Here is a 7775-nt window from a genome sequence, read left to right as displayed (position 1 = left end):
AAGTGTAATTAAGTAATGTACCTTAGATAGGCTAAGGAACCGTTTAAGGAAGGTTTATAAATGTTATACTACCTAAGAGTGTTGAAGTGGTCAATACTCAGGAAAGGTAGACATGAATAAAATGCATGATCTCGGTGAGAGTTCACCAATAAGAAGGTGTGGACTTTTGATATTCTGTGAGACATTGCCAGTACTTAGTGTTGCTTTACGTATTGTGGGCTCAGTGTATTAAAGTGGTTAGTATATTGAGTGTTTGACACCTCTCAGTGGGAGAGAGAATTCGACATATGAAGTGTGAGGTTGAGTGCCTAGGCCAAGTTTGTCCTCATATAGAGAGTAAGTCGGGCTAGCTCTAGGAGGGAGTTAGCTTTGACTGCTCAGGATTCATGTCGAAGGGGCATAGGTGGTTTGATGGATTAGATCATGCCTTAAATTATATTTTGTGCCTATAAAGGTACAAGTGGGTATAAGGTTTACTTGTGAGCTAAAGAGTGTTACGGGGCATTTTGTTGGTCATGAAAGGCCTTACCGGCCTATGTCATGCATTCATGCATTTTAAATGGCTAAATTATATACTATGTTGAATTTATTATTCGTTTATTCAATTATGGCTTACTTTGTAATAATTAATATGGATTTCTTTATTATTGAAACTGTGATTGTCTCACCCCTTTCTTTTCAATATTTCTAGGTCCAGGCGAAGGAACCAGTGGAGGATGGGGAAAAGAGCATAGCTAGGGGTTGTTTATGAATTGTAAAGAACTGCAACCCTTTTCTTTTGAGCAAATCTATTGTAATGTATTTAGCATTAGGTTGCTTGTAGGATGTAATTATGTATATGTGTGTGAGTATGTGTGGATTGTATGGCTTGTGTATGAATTTTTGTTTGCTTGTAGACTTGTGGCTAGGAAACTTAGCTATGGTGTGTGGTTTTGATGGATTTATTTAGCAGACCAAGTTTTCACAACAAGCAAATATTTATTTTAGTATATATGTGATTCTATAAGCAAATGTAAAGTGGTTACATTGCAAATGGTGTGCTATGAGCAAACATACACCTTGGATAGAGAGAGTGGGTGCGTGGGCCCCACAGAGATCTCTAAGCCAAGTAAAAATGTTTAGTGTGTGTATTCATATGTGTATATGATATTTGGAAAATTTTTTGACCATTCTTATGTGATTTGTGCATTTTGGGGGTTTAGGGTCTATTTCGGGACATGGCACCTGAGTGGTCAAATTTTGGTATAAAGGATTTTATTATCATTCAAATATTCTATCAGGTGTTTTTAGTCCTATTTGACATGTCCAAAGTGTTTCCACAGGTTTGTGACCATTAGGATGAGATTTGGACAATTTTGAAAATGGTTTTTATCAAAAATTACAGTTTTACATCTGGGTGTTCAAATCATAATCTGATTGTTAGATTTCTCTAAAATTTAGGTCACAAGTAAGACGTTTTATAAGCTTTGTGTGGGCTTTAGAATCACATTGATCGGATATCGAATGGAGAAATGGAGCACTCTAGAATTTGGTCCGGAGGAGTTGTCACGACAGTAAAAGTGCTGTCATGACAGCAACAGTGATAATGTTACAACGTGCACGAAATTCAATCCGTTTGTTGGATCTTTTTAAAATTTGATATACTAATAGTACTCTTTAAAAGTGATATGTGGGATTTAGAATCTCTCTGATCAGAGGTCGGATGATTAAATGGTGCACTCCGGAAGTTAGTCCAGAGGTGCTGTCATGACAACAAAAATGACCAAACTTGTAACATATCCAATTTTTAATCTAACTGTTGGATCTTTTTGAAATTTAGTACACTTATAGTACCCTTTGAATATGATATGTGAGCTTTAAAATCATTTCGATCAGAGGTTGAATGGAAAAATGAAACCTCCCGGAAGTTGGCCCGGGAAGGCTGTTAATGCTGTCATGACAGCATCTTTTTATTTCACTTTTGTCTAGCTTGCTTTCGTGCACTATAGGTAGAACCTATAAATTTTTTTAAAGGTTTTAAATGATTTATTTCTTAAATTGGTTAGAGGATCAACTCCTTAACCACACTTAGTTTATTTGAATTATATGATTTTTGGATAACACTCGGGAAAGTGTGACAAAATTCATGGGAGATTTAGCTATCAGTTGAAGCTTCATCTTGAAGATTTCTTAAAGATGCAAGGCTAGATTCTTGAAGGAGCTACTATGTAGAGGAGGAAATCCTGAGTTTGTATTATTTTCTTGTTAGATTTGAATTTCTTCTCTCTACTTTTCTCTCTAGAATTATAAATTTGCATGACTCTTTGATCTTGTAATTTCAAGTGATGATTCATATGATTGAGAGATACTTGTTGCTTCTTGAGTTTTGTTACTTTGAGCTTTAGATTTTGGCCTCTTCATGTTGATTCATAATCTTGGTTAGCTTGATGAGTTTAATATGTTTTCTTGCTTGTCATAATCTTGCCAACTTGAACGCATGTGAATATCTTCACGAATCATAATCTTGAGCATGTTGATTCTATCATATATGCTTGACCTAATCGACTCATGTTTGTAACATTTTGGTTAAGTTTAATGCTAGCTTTGCTTTAGCTCACTCTAAGACCATAATCTTGGATTGGGGTTGGTCAAGGTATTAGCTAAGTATTGATTAATATAACTAAGTCACTAAAACCAAAGATAAGAAAGAAGAAACCAAACTAGCTAGGTTGTAATCAAACGAGGATAGGAAACCATTTCCATATAGGAGTTCCTACTTTTAATAGGTTTTTACACATATGCTTAATTCACTTTAATAGCTTAATTAGTTTTGAGTTTAAATTTATCTCACACACCTTTTAACCTGTAACATACTTCAAACCTAAATTTTCAACTAAGCCTCTTTATAGAGATCAACCTAGGTTTGTACTAGTACTACATTAGTGTAGCTTAATATTTTTTTGCTAAGGTAGCAACAACTTTAGTCAACTATCTAACGAGATAAGTTTGAATACAATCTAATAGTCTAATCATAAATTTAACACTTGGTGCAAAAATTTACTTTTCTTTTAGAAATAGGAACTCTAAGGGTTCAATTTCTACATCTTGTCACATTAGATCACTTTGGGCCTTGAACTAAGCCTAAAAGGATCATATACACTTGATGGGCACATAATATTACTCATAACACATCTTAAGCACATTTTGACCTCTTAATGCTATATTACACACTTATGGTATTATATGAGGTGTCACATGCATTCACACATACACATCCACATCCACACTTATTCCACTTTCAAATATCTAACTTCTACATATGGGGCTAAGCTTCATCATATGGTCAAGAATCACCAATATACTTAACTTATACAAATAGGGCCAAGCCTTACCATTTTGTGAAGTTTCACATGCATATAAATCATTACAATATACCATATATATATATATATATATTAGTGGAACAAGTTGATTCAATACCTTTACAAACTTGCTTGAATAACATTTAGGCCTACCTATATATCCACCATAGTGATACACTTTGTGAGATGCAATACAAGATATACAAGCAAGTTCTTAAAATAAGACAAATACATGCATGCATCCTAGTTGGCAACCAAAACTTCAATTACAATTATATACATTCATTATACTATAAGGTAGATATACCACTACCAAAAATGAGGCTACTCTTTTCTCGCTTTCTTTCCTAGTATTCTAAAACTTTCTTCACCTATATAAAAGAAGTAACAGAGTGAGACATACGTCTTAGTAACTTAGATAAACCATAAATATTAATTAGCAAGTAAAATTAAGTACAAGAGACAGAGTAACATTAATTTCAATAAAATTCAATATAAATATATATGATGCAATGCTTTATCATCCATCATGCTCATGCACCCCCGATTCCCACTAGCAGAGCATGCTTGAACCAGGACTTCCCAGCCTCACATGAAACAAGGCCTACTAACTATTATCTCAGACTAAGGTATCATTATGGGTGGTATGCTCTCCTATGTCTCAATTAGCAGATAAAAATCTACACTTAGATTACAAGGACTTCCTGAGTAGGGTACTGACCTCCTAACCTAGTCTAAGGTGTACTTGTAGATGCATTTTTGAGTCCTTACTAATGGATCTAAATCAATGTTCTAGACCTCCAGGACTTTTTAGCCTTATATAGAGTAAGGACACGACCCCCTACTCTAATCTAGGGTACTCTTGTGGATACAAATGCCCATGTCACCACACACATTTCAAGCATCTCTACTTACACACACATGCATCATTTTTCACAAGCTTGCTACTCTACCATTTTATAAAATATAATGCATATAGTTAATATAAAATACTTGTAAATCATTTTATAGGCTAATAAATAAAGGGGTTACTCTAATTATCTTTTACTCTTACTACATTAGCACTTTTATAATTAAAGAGAGCAGATTCCCACAAGAAATACCTTAAATTCTCAATCTACATAGTGAAATATCCTTTATCAATTTTTAGCACTCAATATAAGTACTAATTTGGTTAAGGCAAATTCCTTAGCACATATAACAATTCCATCAGCACCTTTTAAGTCTACTTAACCCAGTCATTATAATCACTTCGCAACTATCCAATTAACCAAAACATCTTCTTAATCTACTCATTTATCATTTTCACCCTTTTCAACTCAACTATTTAAGTCATTTTGAGCCTATAGCCTTAAGGCTAAACTACTAAACTTCAGACAGTCACAAAACCTTAGTTTTGCACCCCAAAGCTCTTTTCTAACATTTTCCTTAAATCTTAACACTTTAAAACACCCCAATCCAATTTCTTTATTACCTAACTTTGAGAAATTAGGGTAGAAACATGGTATAAGGCGGTACAAAACTTACCCGACAAATTACTAATCAAAGATAACTCCCAGTCTCTTAAAAATCAATACCCTAACATAGCTGAGCTATTCTCCCTCTCTCCCACATATTTTCCTTCTATCTTTTCTCTGCCTCACAAGCTAACTCACGCTTTAATTTATCCAAATTCTATGCCATGCACCACAATACATGTAAAACATATAGTGGCATATGACAGTGAGAAAAATCTCACTGTTGCTCATATATTCCTATCCAGTTCGTCATTCCACCAATTTTATTGACATACGATCCACCAAACATCAATCTACCATCTAAAACCAAAATCAGTCTACTAATTACTAATTTATCCCTAGTTAGCAATCAGTTTCTTAGATTAAAGTTCAGGATGGTACAACTATTATGTGCAAATAGTAAGGCTTGAACCAAATGATCTAAGAGGAGTTGATTTACTTGACTGCCTTACTAAAGGGATTCAAAACCAATGTTGCCTACATCATCTTCAATAGGATAAGGAACATTGTAAGGTTAGAGTATTAGAGAGCCCCTTAGCATACTTTATGGGTCTTTAATTTCTAAGATTTTTAATAATGCCAAAGTCTTGTACTTGAAAGGGAAGACAATTATAGTGTGTGATGTTATAGGTACCAAGACCGTTAAAAAAAAGGAACCTAGCACATTTACTCATGCTAATTAACAAGCCAAAATTGATGATGGGTGTTACCTTGACACTTAATCTATGAATTCGTTGGGTTTCAAATTCAAACTTTAGAATGATCTACTTGAGAAGTTGTTTGAATCTCAAACTACAAATTTTGATCAACCACTTCAAAAGTTAAAGGATGAGACTTATTCTAGATAGGCTAGTTAGAAGCCTTTATATCTGACATTATATCTCTATTTGTCAAGATGGTAAATAAGGATGAGCTTATGACTAAGAAAGTGTCTCCTAAAGTATCTATCCACACTACAACTTCTCATCCTTAAAAGAACAAGATAGATTTTGAGTTGTTTGTGAAAGATGGTGAAGGCACGAATAGTCAAAAGGATGAAGAAATGGAGATGAAGGATAAAAGTCTATTAGGTAGTCAAGGATTTAATGCAGTAGCTAAGATAGCCAAATCTTATAGTAAGTCTGATGAGGATACTGAGGGTAAACATTAGAGTGAGGCTTAAGCAAAGATTGATAAGGTTGGTTCTTCTTTAGCAATCATTATTGGTATGGCCTTGCTACCATAATCTTTAAGGATTTGAAGTGACTCAAGCCAAATTATTACTTGAGCCTTAAGCTACTTACTATACTTTTATCTACTAGAGAGATTTCTCACATGGCCCCTTAGATTTAGTTGAGACCTTTACTAAGCAAGAGAGGCTAGCCTATTTAAGCAACCACCAACTCCCTTGACCTTTCTCACCCTTGTCAAATTTAAAAGGAAGCCTATTATTGATGACAAAAAGAGGGAGAAGGGCGATAATGCAATTATGGAACCTTCTAAGATTTTTACCACTTCGACTAGCTTGCCACCTACTAGGACTTCTACCACCTTCTGATCTCTTCTCTCTTCTAAAGCTCATCATTATAAAGAGATAATGGAATCTATAGCCTCCCTTGAATAAACCACCCATTTATCCCTATTGTTCTTTTAATTGTGATTGAACTTTGTTGAACAATGGTTTTATGGTTTATTATTCTATGTATATTTTGTGCACTAACTTTTGTTATCATTGACATAATGTATTTCTCCTGAAATTGTTGTCTTTATCTTATGCTTTGTTTATTTTTGTACCTATTAAAGGGGGGACTACAAAATCTCTCTTAGGACTAATGAGTTGCATCTAGCTATATCATCATCAAAAAGGAGAAGAAATGTTGAACCCTAGTTTTGATTATAAAAAGTTGAGAAGATTTTGTTTAATAGGTTAAGATGTGTTTAAGGAAAGAACAGTTAAGGTATAAATGAGTTTATATGCATTAATCTTTTTTTTTATTTTTTAGTAGTATCATTACCAATATTAATATGACACTACTAGTATTGATATAAAATTCTTCAAGTCTTAAGCCTTTAATTCTCAGTTTCTTTATGGGTATTGTTCTTGACAATGCTCATATTCTTTTCAAGGTTTATTTCATTTGTTTCATTATCACTTTAGGTAATAAAGTCTCTCCACTTATATTTGTTGGAAATTGTGCCCTAAAGCCAATCATTGTACTATGAATATTATTATTTAATAAATTTTTTTTATTATTACATTAACTAGCAGAAGGTGCCCGGGCGTTGAACAGGCAATATCATGGACAATTTTTTTTAGACATTTTATGGTAAAAAAATTTCCATTTAGAATTTAAGGTATTTTAAATAAAATAATATAAAAGGAAAAACCATTTTTAAGGGGAGATATAATGTAATCAATGTACCATGGTGTTTGTTACAAAAAACCACACAACAATAAACCTTAGATTTATATAAGATTCCAATTAACCAAATGATTTTCTTTACTCCCCATTGGAAGATCACATGAAATCTTAAAATTGTAGCTCCTTGTTTTTTGAATTCTTATTCTTGTTCTTTTGAGTCATCATTACCAATGTGTTTAGGTTGGATGCTCATTCCATTATCTTTTTGTTTTCTTTCGTGTTTAATGTGTTATGATATTAATTAATGTAAATTAAAGTGGATTTGTGGGTAATGGCTCCATATAACCATTTCTTCTCACTTGGTTTAGATATTATCATTTGTTTCATGGTCTTATGTTTTGTACAATTGTATTTACACAAATTGTTATAGTTCGTACATTCAAATTTTAACTTTTGGAGATGCTGAAAAAAGTGTAAGAAAAAAATTAGTTATTATTTTTTTGATATGAACTCTTTGAAATTTTAATAGTTGTAGATTCTTTATTACAAATAAAGATGTTGCTTGATTGGATGGC

This window comes from Prosopis cineraria, unplaced genomic scaffold (genome assembly GCF_029017545.1).
Source record: "Prosopis cineraria cultivar Desert tree isolate PC_DT_omini unplaced genomic scaffold, ASM2901754v1 PC1, whole genome shotgun sequence".
Taxonomy (NCBI): Eukaryota; Viridiplantae; Streptophyta; class Magnoliopsida; order Fabales; family Fabaceae; genus Prosopis; species Prosopis cineraria.
Note: the sequence above shows the minus strand (reverse complement) of the source record.